General features: G+C 37.2%; 1 protein-coding gene across 9 annotated transcripts in view; it reads right to left on the bottom strand.

Moving 5' to 3' along the window:
- Window positions 1-14,786, bottom strand: part of DENND1A (DENN domain containing 1A) — a 547,848-nt gene that overhangs the window by 484,612 nt on the left and 48,450 nt on the right. The gene's annotated exons all lie outside the window — the stretch shown is intronic.

Below are 14,786 nucleotides of genomic sequence, written 5' to 3'. Positions count from 1 at the left end.
CCCACCCCAGCCATGGAAAGATCTGTTCTTGCTGCACAAAACAATAGAAGAAAAATCTTATCAAGCATTCAAGAGAAAGCAAACAAAGCAAGCCCACTGTGAACTTGATGAAGATGTCAAGCTCCTTTAAAATATATATATATAAATCAACAAAGAGGGGTTTTCTTGTAAAGTCTTGGGAGTGAGACTTTTTCTACTCTGAGTTTCCCTTTCTGGTTAAACACAGTCCATAGCAGCAAGACATTGACAGCCAAGACCAGCAAATGCTGCCATTTTCTAAGCACGCTTACAGACACTTTTTTAAACGCACAATGCAAAGAGGCTTTCCTTTCCAAATATGCCCAGTGCAAATGCCAGGCAAATCATTTTCATGCTAGTCCCTTACCACACAAGCTCTTTCAGAAAAGGCAAAATTATTGTCCCAATCTCTAAGGAACAAGCATAGGCTACCTCCCCAACCCCTAACTTACTAATTCCTCTGAAAAAGAGAGAGAGAAAAAAAAAACCATTGGATTTAATTAAACCATAGCTCCAACAAGATTTCCTCATCTGACACCCATGAAGTATTATACACACCCTGTTTCTTTGGGGTGGGTTTGAATGACAGTCCCAAGTCACAGCAACAAACTTTCACTGGGAACATTTTATGTAAGGTGAGGACTCCACAGCTGCTACAAAAGCTAACTCCAGTCCAGGACACAGCTGTCTAACAATTTATGAGAGCAAATACAAAGAATTTCTCCCAACAACAAGTCTTTTACGTAGATGATTTCTATTCTTTTTAGGCTAAAATGACCTAAATCCACCATCAGAAGAATGCCCTTCAAATAAAATAAGAAAGTAAAATAATCAGTTAGAAAAAAGCACTAAAAGCACACCTAAGAACCCCTAAAATATAACGAATTTTTTAAAAGAAATGGTACTTTAATTCATCATAGAGCAAAATACTAAGATAATAATACTTTATTTTGATCTCAGAAAATGGCTCAATTTAAGGGTTCTTACAAATTTTGGACTTAGAAAAACATTTCCATCTGTAACAGTTTATATTTGACACAGCCTTTCTCAGCCCTCTCTCTATTCCTCTATCTGCCTCTCCACCTCCCTGATCTCTCCTTGTCCCCCCAGCCCAAAAACAAAAAAAATTTTTAAAAAGGTAACACCAAAATTTTGGTCACAAATGTTTATAACTTGAGAGTGATATAATTTGTCTTGTTTTAAAAGGGGCTGAATTTATATGTATAATAACAGACAACTGGTTACTCAAACTATAAGACTCTGATGGAACCTTCAAAAATTAATTGAAATGTTGAAGATAACCATCTTTTTTTTGGCCACATCGCACGACATGCGGGATCTTAGTTCCCCCCAACCAGCGATGGAACCTGTGCCCCCTGCCGTGGAGGCTCAAAGTCTTAACCACTGGACAGCCAGGGAAGTCCCTATGATAACTATGATAAAGTGGGATTGCAATGGAGATGATTTTATTCTCTCTCTTTCAAACTTCCTGTAATATTTTGTCTTTTATAGTATTTTTAGTGCGATCATCAATGCTGTGAAAATGCTGTGAGACAATTCTGGCCAATGGCCCTACTTAGATGACTATGACAACTACAGAAAGTATTTCCATACAAAGCCAAAGCACAGTGTCTCAGAAGTTTGCTTACTTTGAATTAGGAAATTTATGATCCCTGAGAAAATGAGGATGGCACTACAAGGACCAGAACACAAAGTAGGAAGTACTTAAACTCCTCACCAACTTCTAGGACGAACGAGATTAGGGCACAAACTACACTCAGAGTCGATTCAAATGTAAATGCTCTGCTTCCTCTCAAACAATGATAAACTCCCTCAGAGTTAATAGTTTCTCCCTAAGAGATTCATCTCTCTTTTCAGCTTAGAGGTATGTTTTGGAGAAAAGGAAGAAACACATGGTGGGGCTTAGAGCAAAACCTCTTAAATTCTTTGTCATAAAAGCTGCAGAGTAAACTACATTTCCTTTACTAATCCTTCCAACACTTGTTAAACTTGAGCGCGCTGACAACTTTGCCACTGCAATCACATTTTGGTTTCTAACAAGTTAAAAAAAATACTGTGGTTGTACTAAATTGTATTACCATCTTCCTTGAACACCAAGTGAGAATTTATGCTGCCTTCACAAACTGTTGAAAGAGACACTCCCTAGGGAGAAATAACTTTTGGCACGTTGCATAGCAAAGCTAAAGCTACAAAAGCAGGCTAAAATATCTCTTTCACCACACATATATTTTCATTCTCTTTTCCTCTCTCTCTTCCTCCCCACTCCCTCTCTCACTCACACACTCACCAACATGTAAACATGAAACCATGCTATGCCCTCCATAGGCAAAGGAGGACCCTTGAAAGACTCTTAGTTTAAGTTCATATCTGGAAAACTTTTAAATTATGTATATAAGTTTTTAAAATTAAGTATGTAAGTCTTTTTGTGAAGTAGTTTTTCCATGTCTTTGGAAATACATTAACAAAACTCCACATTGCTCATCAAAATAAAAAAAAACACAGAAAATCGTTAGCAAGCACTTCAAAGACTCTATAGTCCTCCAAGCTATGAAAAATAATATAGGTGTTCTTTCATGTCAGGAGGCTGAAAGAGTAGAAAACAATGACTTGACAGAAGAAAGAAAAGAAACTAGGCACTGTTAATTATTTTATAGTGTTTTATTTAATCTTCACAGCAACTCTAAAAGATAAGCATTAACAAACTCATATTTGCAAGTGCAAAAACAAAAAAGATGAGTAACTTCCCCAAGGTCAGATCTCTATTAGTTGCGGAGCCATAATTCAGACCCAACTCCAAAGCTCCTTCCACTGCACCCACTGCTTCTGCTAGAGGAGAGGGTGGGCAGCTTTTAGTAAGACAAATTCTCATGATGCCGGACCACCAGGCAGTTTCCCAGGGGTGGCAGAAAAAGCCTAAAATGCAAAAAGTATGGGCTGTCACCGAGGCCTGGAGTAAATGCCTCATTGTACTCTGGGAAGTCTGATGGACACGTACTAAATGGAGAGGAAAAGGCATTCCTCGCCTACTGGGACAAATGTAAGTGCGCCTTCCTTTAAACTTCTCATCCTGAGCACATCTGCTCGTGGAAAAGGCAAAACAACATCTTCCAGAAAAATCACTAGAGAGAAAACTGCAAGATAACTCTTGCTTCTAAAATAAATGCCCTCCCCCTAGTTCTACCCAAGGATTTCCATTAAAAAACAAAATATAGCAAATTGAGCAGCCATTCAAACCTACTGGAAATGAGATATTTATCAACAATAAAACTGCAGAGACTAATCAAAATATCAAGGTTCGCTGTAAACAGCTGGAATTGTGTCAGTTCATTCATTTGTCCAACAAATATGTACTGAGTGCCTACCACGTCCCACTCACTGTTCTAGGTGTTGGGCACACATCAATGAACTGAATAAACAAAGACCTCTGCCCTCGGGGAACTGACAGACTGATTGTGATCACACAGGGTCCCTCAAGCTGATCAGAATCTGCCTAAAAGTCAGATTCCTTATTAATAAAAAGAAATAAATTATTCCTCCATGGCTTTGCAAATGCTTTGCCTTCTGTCTGAAATGCCTCCTCCCCTCCCCAGTACCTATCACACAGCAAGCTTTAATAAACATTGCTGAGGGACTTCCCTGGTGGCTCAGTGGTTAAGAATCCTCCTGCCAATGCAGGGGACACGGGTTCGAGCTCTGGTCTGGGAAGATCCCACACGCCGTGGAGCAACTAAGTCCGTGTGCCACAACTACTGAGCCTGCGCCCTAGAGCCTGCAAGCCACAACTACTGAGCCCACGTGCCTAGAGCCTGTGCTCCACAACAAGAGAAGCCACCGCAATGAGAAGCCCGCGCACTGCAACAAAGACCCAACGCAGCCCAAAATTTAAAAAAACCAAATAAATAAATTTTAAAAATAAAATTAAATTAAAAAATAAACATTGCTTAATGGGTGAAGTATGATACAAAAACACCTTTCTAAACAAAATGGGGGAAATGTAGTAGTGGACAGACCTAAATCTCAATTTAAATTGGGTCTAGACCTAAACTTTTACCCTACAGCAGACCCAGAGAAGTCCAAATAAAACCTCAGAAAATTCAATCTCCATTCAGCAAACCCAAGAAAAATTAGGTCGGCTTGTTCCAGGATCCAATCCCCAGGATTAAGAATTTTTTCAAAACCTAATCCGGACTTGCTAAGGCTACTAGAGGCAAGAAAGGACCTAGTAAAAGCTTCCAAATGCCCTGGGCCTAGAACTGCCTTAGATCTGGGCCCAGTGCCCTGCTATCACAGAGTAGAAGGAATGAGGCTTCAGTAGAACAGATGACATTTCCCCAGTTCAGACCCCCGAGGACCCTCAACTTCTAGTTTGAAGAATCAAAACAAATGAATCTGACTTTTTTTAAATAATAGTTCAAACTGAGGGGTGCTCTGTGCTGTGTCCTGTGCTTAATTCTTTAATATTTTTTTCTCATTTAATCTTTACAATAACACTATGAGGTACTACCATCATCATTCCCATTTTACAATTTAGGAAACTAAATAAGACAAGGATAGGACTAAGTAATTTGCCCAAAATCACACAGGGAATTAAGTCATAGGTGGAGTTGGAATTTGAACCCAGATGATCTGATCCTAGAAACCATGCTCTTAACTAGACTTTTGCTAATTATATTTTTGAAATTTTAGGGGTAAGAGGGGCAGGAACTCCTATTAACCAAAATATTTAGCAGGAAGAGGGAATAAATTAAATGTTCTGCTGAGCTGACTTTCTACTTCATTGAGAGCCATGATGAAAATATTTTTCATTTCAGTCTTTGTAGAAAATCTTTCCCATATACTTCTGTCAATTTTCCTTTCATACTAAGTACAACCTAACAAACTAATGGAACACTTTTCCTGTGATGTTCTAGAAGTCAGATGCAACATTCTGAGTATCAGTGATGATTACCACTGAGGACAGAAATCTGAGCTAAATATACACTAACTATAGACCATATTCCAGAAATGGGCTCTTTTAATAAATCTCTGATACCAGCTTACCTTCTTGGCATTTGGCTCTTCTCACAACTAGACAGTTAAAACAAAAAAAGGAAAATATCTGGTAACTGAGGACTGATCATTGGGTTCTTGTTAGAGTTGAACTGTGCCATGAGTAGAGGAAAATAATATATAGGTTAATCATTTGAAATTATCCATGTGTCCAAAGTGTGCTTTTCTGGAAAGAACTCAGAATTAATCCTACATTTTCTGAAAGAGAAAATTGGTTATTCAGACAGTTTTCTTTTCATCAAGTGAGTTCAATATCTTCACCTCACTATTGTTTTAGTATCTGAACCATTTCAAAAAGGAATTTAAATTAATTATATCAGAAGGAAAATTTAATCTCTTAACAAAATCACAATTGCAGGAAGTTTTACTGTTTGGAGTTTGTTTTGGTTTGAAGTTTGGGTTTTTGGTTTTATTTTTCATTTAAAGATGATGTTGAATTAAGTCATCACAAGAATGCCTAATTTGTACTTGTTTGTGTGTTAGACATTTTAATACATATTGTCTCTAATTCACAAATAGATATAAGTCCCATTTAAACAAGAAGCAAACTAGAATCAGTTTAAATAACTTTCCCAAGGTCAAACAATTAGTTGGTGGCAGAAGAAATCTAACTTCAAAGCCTACATACAGTCTTTCCATTACATTGTTTCTATTACAAATTATCCATGAAGATACTTACTGACATTGTAATAATCTAGACAGCAATTCATCTGCATCTATTTTCTCTTCAAATAAGGCTTTGTGATAACATAAAATTCTAATGCCTAAGAACACATTAAAGGTAAAAAAAAAAAACAACTGTCTTAAATCAAGTGACTTATTAAAGTTTCCTGCTGGGCAAAGCAAGCTTATAGCAATAGCTTTTCTGAAGACTTCTTTTTCTAATGCAAGCCTTTGAGGAGACTGCATGTTTTCAGTGCAACATAAAGAAGGAAATGCAAAAAGTGTTGTGAAATAATACCAAAATAAATTCAAAGGCTAGAATATAATTTCCTAAAGGTTAAAAAAAAAAGTATCCTAAGCATTTAAAACATGAGGTTCAGTTCCTGTCTTACAGAGCTCACATTCCACTTTCCACGGTCTAGCACAGTGCTGAACCTAAAGTGAGTGCTCAAAGAATAAATGATTAAAGAACTCTAACCAAAAATTAGACATATGATAATAAGACCTCAGTCATGTATACTTACTTCTGGGGAAATGAGGCTTATGTGGCAGTGTTTGAGAACGCTGAAGACCTACATTTTTCAGCACTGAAACTTTAACTTTTTGGTTGTAATTCCAAACTACATTATATATCTCACTGCTTTTTTGAAAAGAATATTTTGAATAAAACATTTTCTTGATGACTGCAATGTACATTTATTTTGGCTGCCTAGCATCCATTCTCCCTTCCTCTGGTAATAGCACCAGATTTTCCTCTGAGTAACTACCCTGCCCCATTCTCAGGCTAGAGAATCCAAGTGGCACTGAATAGGCCTCCCACATACATACTCCCTCATTCCCCAATCAGCATCTGAGTCACCTACCCAAAACCATCATGACTGGTTCATAGATCAGTCTATGACCCAAACGAGGCCTATTACAATGGTCCTTGGGTTAATGGCTCAGAAAAACATAAAACACTCTTCTTCCACTTGGGTGACTAAATTGGTAAAATATAATCTTCAATTTGCTAGTAGCCATCTTTGCCATTATATAGGGAGCACTTGCCCAGAAATGAACCAAACACAAGACGACAGAAAACCAAGAGATAAAGATATGACAAATCTATGAAAATTTATGTAGAACACCTAGATCCAGCAAAACCCAAAGCCAGTTTTACCACTGCAACTTCTCAGTATTGAGAGCCAATAAATTCCCTTTTTTGCTCAAGCCAGATTTCGTTGGGTTTCTGCCACTTACAACAAAGAGCCCTAATATAATGATTTAATGTCATCAGCATAATCAATAACTGTGCTGATCAATATAATACAGAAGAATCCTCAGGGCAAAGCAAAGCACATAGGGCATAAGCTAAGTGCTTTCCCATGAATAAAAGATTTAAGTTTGAATGCATGGATTCTGAGAAATCTATTTTGGCTAGTTATTTTTACTTACTTCCCATTTTTCAGCTGTGGTAGACTGATAACAATTGTTGGACAGCAGAGTTCTACACAGATAGGAACTCTTGCCTTAAATAAAAATAACATCATAATTTAAAATAACAGCTATTCTGGAATAAATCTAACAAAAATACATACAAGAACTATATGAGGGGAACTAAAAAAGACTCTGATGAATGAAATCATAGAATTAAATAAATGGATATATATTCCATGTTCACAAATCAGAAGACTCAATATTGTCAAGATGTCAGTTCTTCCCAACTTGATCTAAAGATTCAATACAAAAATGAACAAAATACCAGCAAGTTACTTTATGGATATCAACAAACTAATTCTAAAGTTTACAGAGAAAGGCAAAAGGCCCAGAATAGCCAACACAATATGAAGGAAAAGAACAAAGTTCAAAGACTGACACTAACTGACTTCAAGACTGACCATAAAGCTATAGAAACCAACACAGGATGGCATTGGTGAAAGAATAGACAAATGGATCAATGGATCAACAGACAGCCCAGAAATAGACCCACAGAAATTAGTCAACTGATCCTTGCCAAAGCAACAAAGGCAATACAATGGAGCAAAAATGGTCTCTTCAACAAACAGTGCTGGAACAGCTGGACATCCACACTCAAAATACTGAATCTAGCCACAGACCTTTCTTACATCTCTCACAAAAATTCTCTCAAAATGGATCATGACCTAAATGTAAAACACAAAACTATAGAACTCCTAGAAGATAACATAGGAGAAAACCTACATGATCTTGGTTATGGTGATGACCACAAACATAACCCATGAAAGAAATAAATGATAAGCCAGATTTCATTAAAATTAAAAACTTCTGCTCTGCCAAAGACAAAATATCAGGACAATGAGAAAACAAGCTATAGACTGGAAGAAAATATTTACAAAAGACACATTTGATAAAGGACTGTTATCCAAAATATACCATGAATTCTTAAAGCTAAAAAATAAGAAAACAAACAACCCAATTTTTAAAATGGGCCAAAGGTCTTAACAGAAACCCCCTCACAGGACTTCCCTGGTGGCGCAGTGGTTAAGAATCCGCCTGCCAATGCAGGGGACACGGGTTGAAGCCCTGGTCCGGGAAGATCCCACATGCCGCAGAGCAACTAAGCCCGTGTGCCACAACTACTGAGCCTGCGCTCTAGAGCCCATGAGCCACAACTACTGAGCCTGCGTGCCACAACTACTGAAGCCCACGCGCCTAGAGCCCGTGCTCTGCAACAAGAAGTCACCACAGTGAGAAGCCCGCGCACCGCAACAAAGAGTAGCCCCCGCTCGCCGCAACTAGAGAAAGCCTGTGGGCAGCAACAAATACCCAAAAGCCAAAAATAAATAAATAAATAAATAAATTTTAAAAAAATAAAAAGAAACCCCCTCACCAAAGAAGATACACAGATGGTAAATAAACATATGAAAAGATGCTCCACAACATACGTAATCAGGGAGATGCAAATCAAAACAATGTTACACTACCGTACACCTATTAGAATGGCCAAAATCCAGAACACAGACAACACCAAGTGCTGATGAGGATATGAAACAGTAGGAACTTTCATTCATTGCTGGTGGGAGTGTAAAATGGTACAGCCACCTTGGAAGACAGGTTGGTCATTTCTTACAAAACTAAACATACTCTTGCCATACAATCCAGCAATCAGGCTCCTTGGTATTTACCCAAAGGAGTTGCAAACTTATGTCCACATGAAAACCAGCACATAAATGTTTATTAGCAGCTTTATTCATAATTGCCAATACCTGGAAGCAACCAAGACGTCCTTTAGTAAGTAAATGGATACATAAACTGTGGCACATCCAGGCAATGGAATATTATTCAGCACTAAAAAGAAATGAGGCATCAAGCCACGAAAAGACATGGAGGGACATTAAATGCATATGACTAAGTGAAAGAAACCCATCTGAAAAGGCTACATACATACAAGTATGACTCCAACTATATGACATTCTGGAAAAGGCAAAACTGGAGACAGTAAAAAGATCAGTGGTTGGTGGGAAGGGGACAGTGTGTGGAGGGCAAGGGGGGCTAAACAGGTACAGCACAGAGAATTTTTAGAGCAGTGAAAATACTCTGTATACTATAATGATGGATACATGTCATTATACATTCGTCCAAACCCACAGAATATACAACACCACGAGTGAACCCTAATACAAACTAGGGACTTTGGGTGATTATGGTGTGTCAAAGTAGGTTCATCCTCGGTAGCAAATGCACCACTCTGGCAAGTGATGCTGATAATGGGGGAGGCTGTGCATGTGTGGGTTCAGGGGGTATATGGGAAATCTCTGAATCTTCACCTCAAATTTGACATTCGTCCAAACCCACAGAATATACAACACCAAGAGTGAACCATGACATAAACAACGGACTTTGGGTGATTATGATGTGTCAGTGTAGGTTCATCAATTTTAACAAACATACCACTCTCGTGGGGAATGCTGATAATAGGGGAGGCTGTGCATGTGTGGGGCAGGTGTATACAGGAAATCTCTGTATCATCCTCTCAATTTTGCTGTGAACCTAAATCTTCTCTTAAAAAAATTAAATCTTTCAAAACAAATGATAAATAACAACAGCTCCCATTAATTAAGAGCTTTCCATGTCCCACGCACTGTGCATTTTACTTTAATCCTTTTGACTGAATGAAGTAGGTACTATTAGGGCCCCAATTTTATAGCTGAGAAAAATGAGGCTCTGAGACTGGCATTTTGTGGCAATTAAAAAAAAAAAAAATCAAACTCGCTGCTCACACAGATTTTATTGTTTAGTGGATCAATGAAATCCTAGTCCACCTAGAGGGCCATAGCCCTAACAGGATGAACCACAGATATAGAAAGAAGAACCACACTGTTGTGAATAAACCAAAAACTGTGAAACTTCCCTATTTTGCAATTTAGACCCAGATGGCCCCTAAATCACACACGTTAGAAACAGGAAGAAATCTGGAATCAGCTTCAAATAACTAAACATTAAGAAAATATATTGCTCACTTTTGGTTACTTTGTAAGAACCGCAATTCAAAGTCATTCTACGTACCAATTTAGAGCATCAACACAGTGTAATAAAAAAACACAAGCTTTAAGCAAGGATATACAACTAAGGTAAAATTCAAAATGTGGTTTCAGTAGAAAAAAGCAACTTGAGAGGCATACAGGAGGGCTTCAGAGATATAAAATGTTTTATTTCTTGAGTGGTAGGTACATGCATTTATCTTTATTCTAAGTTGTGTCACAGTTTTCATAAACTTGTTTAAAGAATACAGTCATACTAGAGTTCAAATCCCAACTCTGAACAAGTCACTTCCTATCTGTAAGCTTTAATCATTCAATACTTATTGAGGGTCTACTACGTGCCAAGTACTGTTCTATTCAATAGATGTTAGAATATACAGGTACAAGAAACAATCTCTGCTCTCATGGAACCCCACTTTTCTTACCTATGCAATTGAGATAATACTTCTTACTTCATTAGGTGGTGGGTAAAAGCTTTATTACAATGAGCTCTCACTAGGCTCACCTCTAGTTTAAAGAAATAATCACTGTAACAATCCTAAGATATAATGCACACTGTAATTCTCAAAGCTACCCCTGACTTTAAAATCAGCTTAAAAAGTACAGTGAGATGAGGTTTCACACCTCTATCCCAAACAAGATATTTTCTAACTGGCATATCCGGTACTTAGAGTCAAGAGAAATTACAAAGATTTTTAAGTAATCTGTGTCTTTTGAGTGAGTGGTAATTCGTCCCTACTATACTACTACAAATCAGGATCCATACCTTAATTCTCCATAAAGCGGATTCAATTTCACTGCAAAGTTCAGGAGAAGCAAAACAAAAGCTAAAGTAATCGTGCTGAATCAAAAACAAACAAACAAAAAAAACCCTAGAAGAAATCCTTGTACATCGGAAAAGACAAAAGCTCTAATTCAAAAAGATACATGCACCCCAATGTTCATAGCAGCACTATTTCCAATAGCCAAGACATAGAAATAACCCAAGTGCCCACCAACAGACGATTGGTTTAAGAAGATGTGCTGTATATATATAGTAGAATACTACTAAGCCATAAAAAAAAGAATGAAATATTGCTATTTGCAGCAACATGGATGGACCTAGAGAATATCATAGTAAGTCAAAGAAAGACAATTATTAAAAAAAAGAAAAAAAAAGACAATTATATACGATATCACTTATATGTGGAATCTAAAAAATAGTACAAATGAATCTGTATACAAAACAGAAACAGACTCGGATATAGAAAACAAACTTATGGTTACCAAAGGAAAAGAGGGAGGGGGAGGGATAAATTAGGATTATGCAATTAACAGATACAAACTACTATATATAAAACAGATAAACAATAAGGATTTACTATATGGCACAGGGACCTACATTCAGTATCTTGTAATAATCTATAATGGAAAATAGTCTCAAAAAATATATATATTCATATATATATTCAAACATATATATTCATATAACTGAATCACTGCTATACACCTGAAACTAACACAATACTGTAAATCAACTATACTTCAATATTAAAAAAAAAAAGAAACCCTTGTACCTTTCATGAATGAAAACTGCCTCTCCCCTAATTTTCTCTATAAGCCTAATTTTTCTTCCCCTACATTACCTGATTTTTCTTACTGCATACCAGTAAGCCAGTTATTTTGGGGAAGATGCCACAGGAATGAAGTTAAAATCCTGTTTCTACCACTTGTGGTTGTCCAACTTAGACAATTACATTAACCTCTTTGAGCCTCAGTTTCCTCAAAAATAAGACCCATCTTAGAGGGTTGTTCAAGGCTTAAAAAGAAATACTAAAAGAAAAGTGACTGGAACATAATAAGGACTCAATAAAATTTAGCTATTTTACCACCATTCTTCAAAAGTTTGCTGTGATTTATTATCCTATTAGTGAAAAGAAATACGATGATAAAATTTTGTTAATATCTCTAAGAATATTTTAATCTGAGGTAAAACAACTCTCAAAAGGGCTTTTTTCCTCTTCCACTTCATCTTTAAAGAGAAAACATAAATTGTTTATATTTCAAGTCAATTAAAGTATATTTTTCAAGTATATTAAAAAATATCTAATGATGTTGATCATACACTGATCACAGGCAAAGATCCCAGAACCTGAGTCCTATAAAATGAAAGCTTAAATTCAGAGCAACAAATCAGGTTTTCAGTACCTTAAGTTGGCCAAGACTCAGCTTTCTTCATGAAATTGCTAATACAGAAATGTGAACAGATACTTAACAGAGATTTTAAAGCTAGGTAGTTTTTTGTTGGTTTTTTTTTTTAAGGTTACTACTCAACTCCGAGGTAGCTGAAAAAACTCAGCTAACCAAAGTACCATGTCTTAAGCGTTCTTTTCACACAGTACTCACAAGAGTTTCTTAACTTGACTATCTACTTTTTAAAAAAGTGGCCACCGGACTAAGGTATTAAAAACACTGGGAGGAGAGCAGACACAGAGGGAGGCTGGTCTGGGGAATAGCCTTGAGAACCTGATGTTGCCACTCCCAGTGCAAAGTGGCTGCCCAAGACATCATTAATCATTAGAGAAATGCAAATCAAAACTATAATGAGATATCATCTCACACCGGTCAGAATGGCCATCATCAAAAAGTCTAGAAACAATAAATGCTGGAGAGGGTGTGGAGAAAAGGGAACACTCTTGCACTGCTGATGGGAATGTAAACTGAGACAGCCACTATGGAGAACAGTATGGAGGTTCCTTAAAAAACTACAAATAGAACTACCATACGACCCAGCAATCCAACTACTGGGCATATACCCTGAATATGTACAATGGAATATTACTCAGCCATAAAAAAACCGAAACTGAGTTATTTGTAGTGAGGTGGATTGACCTAGAGTCTGTCATACAGAGTGAAGTAAGTCAGAAGGAGAAAGACAAATACCGTGTGTTAACACATATATATGGAATCTAAGAAAAAAAAAAAAAGGTCATGAAGAACCTAGGGCTAAGACGGGAATAAAGACACAGACCTACTAGAGAATGGACTTGAGGATATGGGGAGGGGGAAGGGTAAGCTGTGACAAAGTGAGAGAGTGGCATGGACATATATACACTACCAAACGTAAAATAGATATCTAGTGGGAAGCAGCCACATAGCACAGGGAGATCAGCTCGGTGCTTTGAGAGCACTAGAGGGGTAGGATATGGAGGGTGGTAGGGAGGGAAATGCAAAAGGGAAGAGATATGGGAACATATATATATGTATAACTGACTCACTTTGTTATAAAGCAGAAACTAACACACCATTGTAAAGTAATTATACTCCAATAAAGATGTTTAAAAAAAAAAACAATAAAATATTTTAAGAACAAAAAAAAATAGAGTGCCTGCAGCAGGCTCAGAGATGCCAGCTGTAACGAGACACTTGTATTTGAAATGCATTCCAGAGTTTCAGCATGCCAGTATCATCTGATCATTGGACTGGGCAAGCTCATCCCTCTTGCAAGAGCACCCTCTTTCGAGACCTTCAGTCAGACAGGCTGAACTCAGCTCTGGGAGCTTTCACAACTGGAGGTGACTGTATTCATTTTCTGGTGGGTTCTTGAACAAATACATAAATTGGAGTACACAAAATGAAACTGGCAAAAAAAAAAAGAAAGCACTAAAAAAGTAAGAACAAGATAGATGAAAGATCTACTCAAAACGATCCTACTTCTTTTTAAAACATTAAACTCACGTACCTAAATAACAAGATTATACACAAAACATGTTCACTGGCATTATTTACAACAGAAGAACCCTGGAAACAATCTGAAGATGTAATTACAAGTAAATATAGCACATAAACATGATGTCATAATTTATAGCAACTAAAATGATTTTTACAAAGCTATATTAATAATTTTGGGAAAAGCTTAATGATTTGAGGGAGAACAAGGAAAACACACATGTAGCAGAAGTTGGGCGGAAAAGTTTATATATTTACACACACACAAAAGGAGGCTACAAGGAAATAAATCAAAACATTAACAGTAGTTATTACTGAGTAATAATTTTTCTCTTCTTTATAATTTTTAAAAATTTCTAAAAATTTATACATAGTCAAAAACTAGTAAGAAAACAAGCTACTAAAAATTTAAAGATGAATATGGGCTTCCCTGGTGGCTCAGTGGTTAAGAATCCGCCTGCCAATGCAGGGCACATGGGTTCAAGCCCTGGTCCAGGAAGATTCCACATGCCGCGGAGCAACTAAGCCCGTGCGCCACAACTACTGAGCCTGCGCTCTAGAGCCGGCGAGCCACAACTACTGAAGCCCGCACGCCTAGAGCCCGTGCTCTTCAACAAGAGAAGCCATCGCAATGAGAAGCCCGCGCACCGCAACGAAGAGTAGCCCCCGCTCACCTCAAATAGGGAAAGCCCACGGGAAGCAAGGAAGACCCAACACAGCCAAATAAATAAATAAATAAAATTTAAAAAAAAATTTTAAGATGAATAGAAAAAAATACACACCAGGGATGATCTGCCAATATGTATTCAAATAATTGGAAAATTTTTA

Source organism: Physeter macrocephalus, chromosome 9 (genome assembly GCF_002837175.3).
Source record: "Physeter macrocephalus isolate SW-GA chromosome 9, ASM283717v5, whole genome shotgun sequence".
Classification (NCBI taxonomy): domain Eukaryota; kingdom Metazoa; phylum Chordata; class Mammalia; order Artiodactyla; family Physeteridae; genus Physeter; species Physeter macrocephalus.
This window is presented reverse-complemented; position numbering and strand designations above follow the sequence as displayed.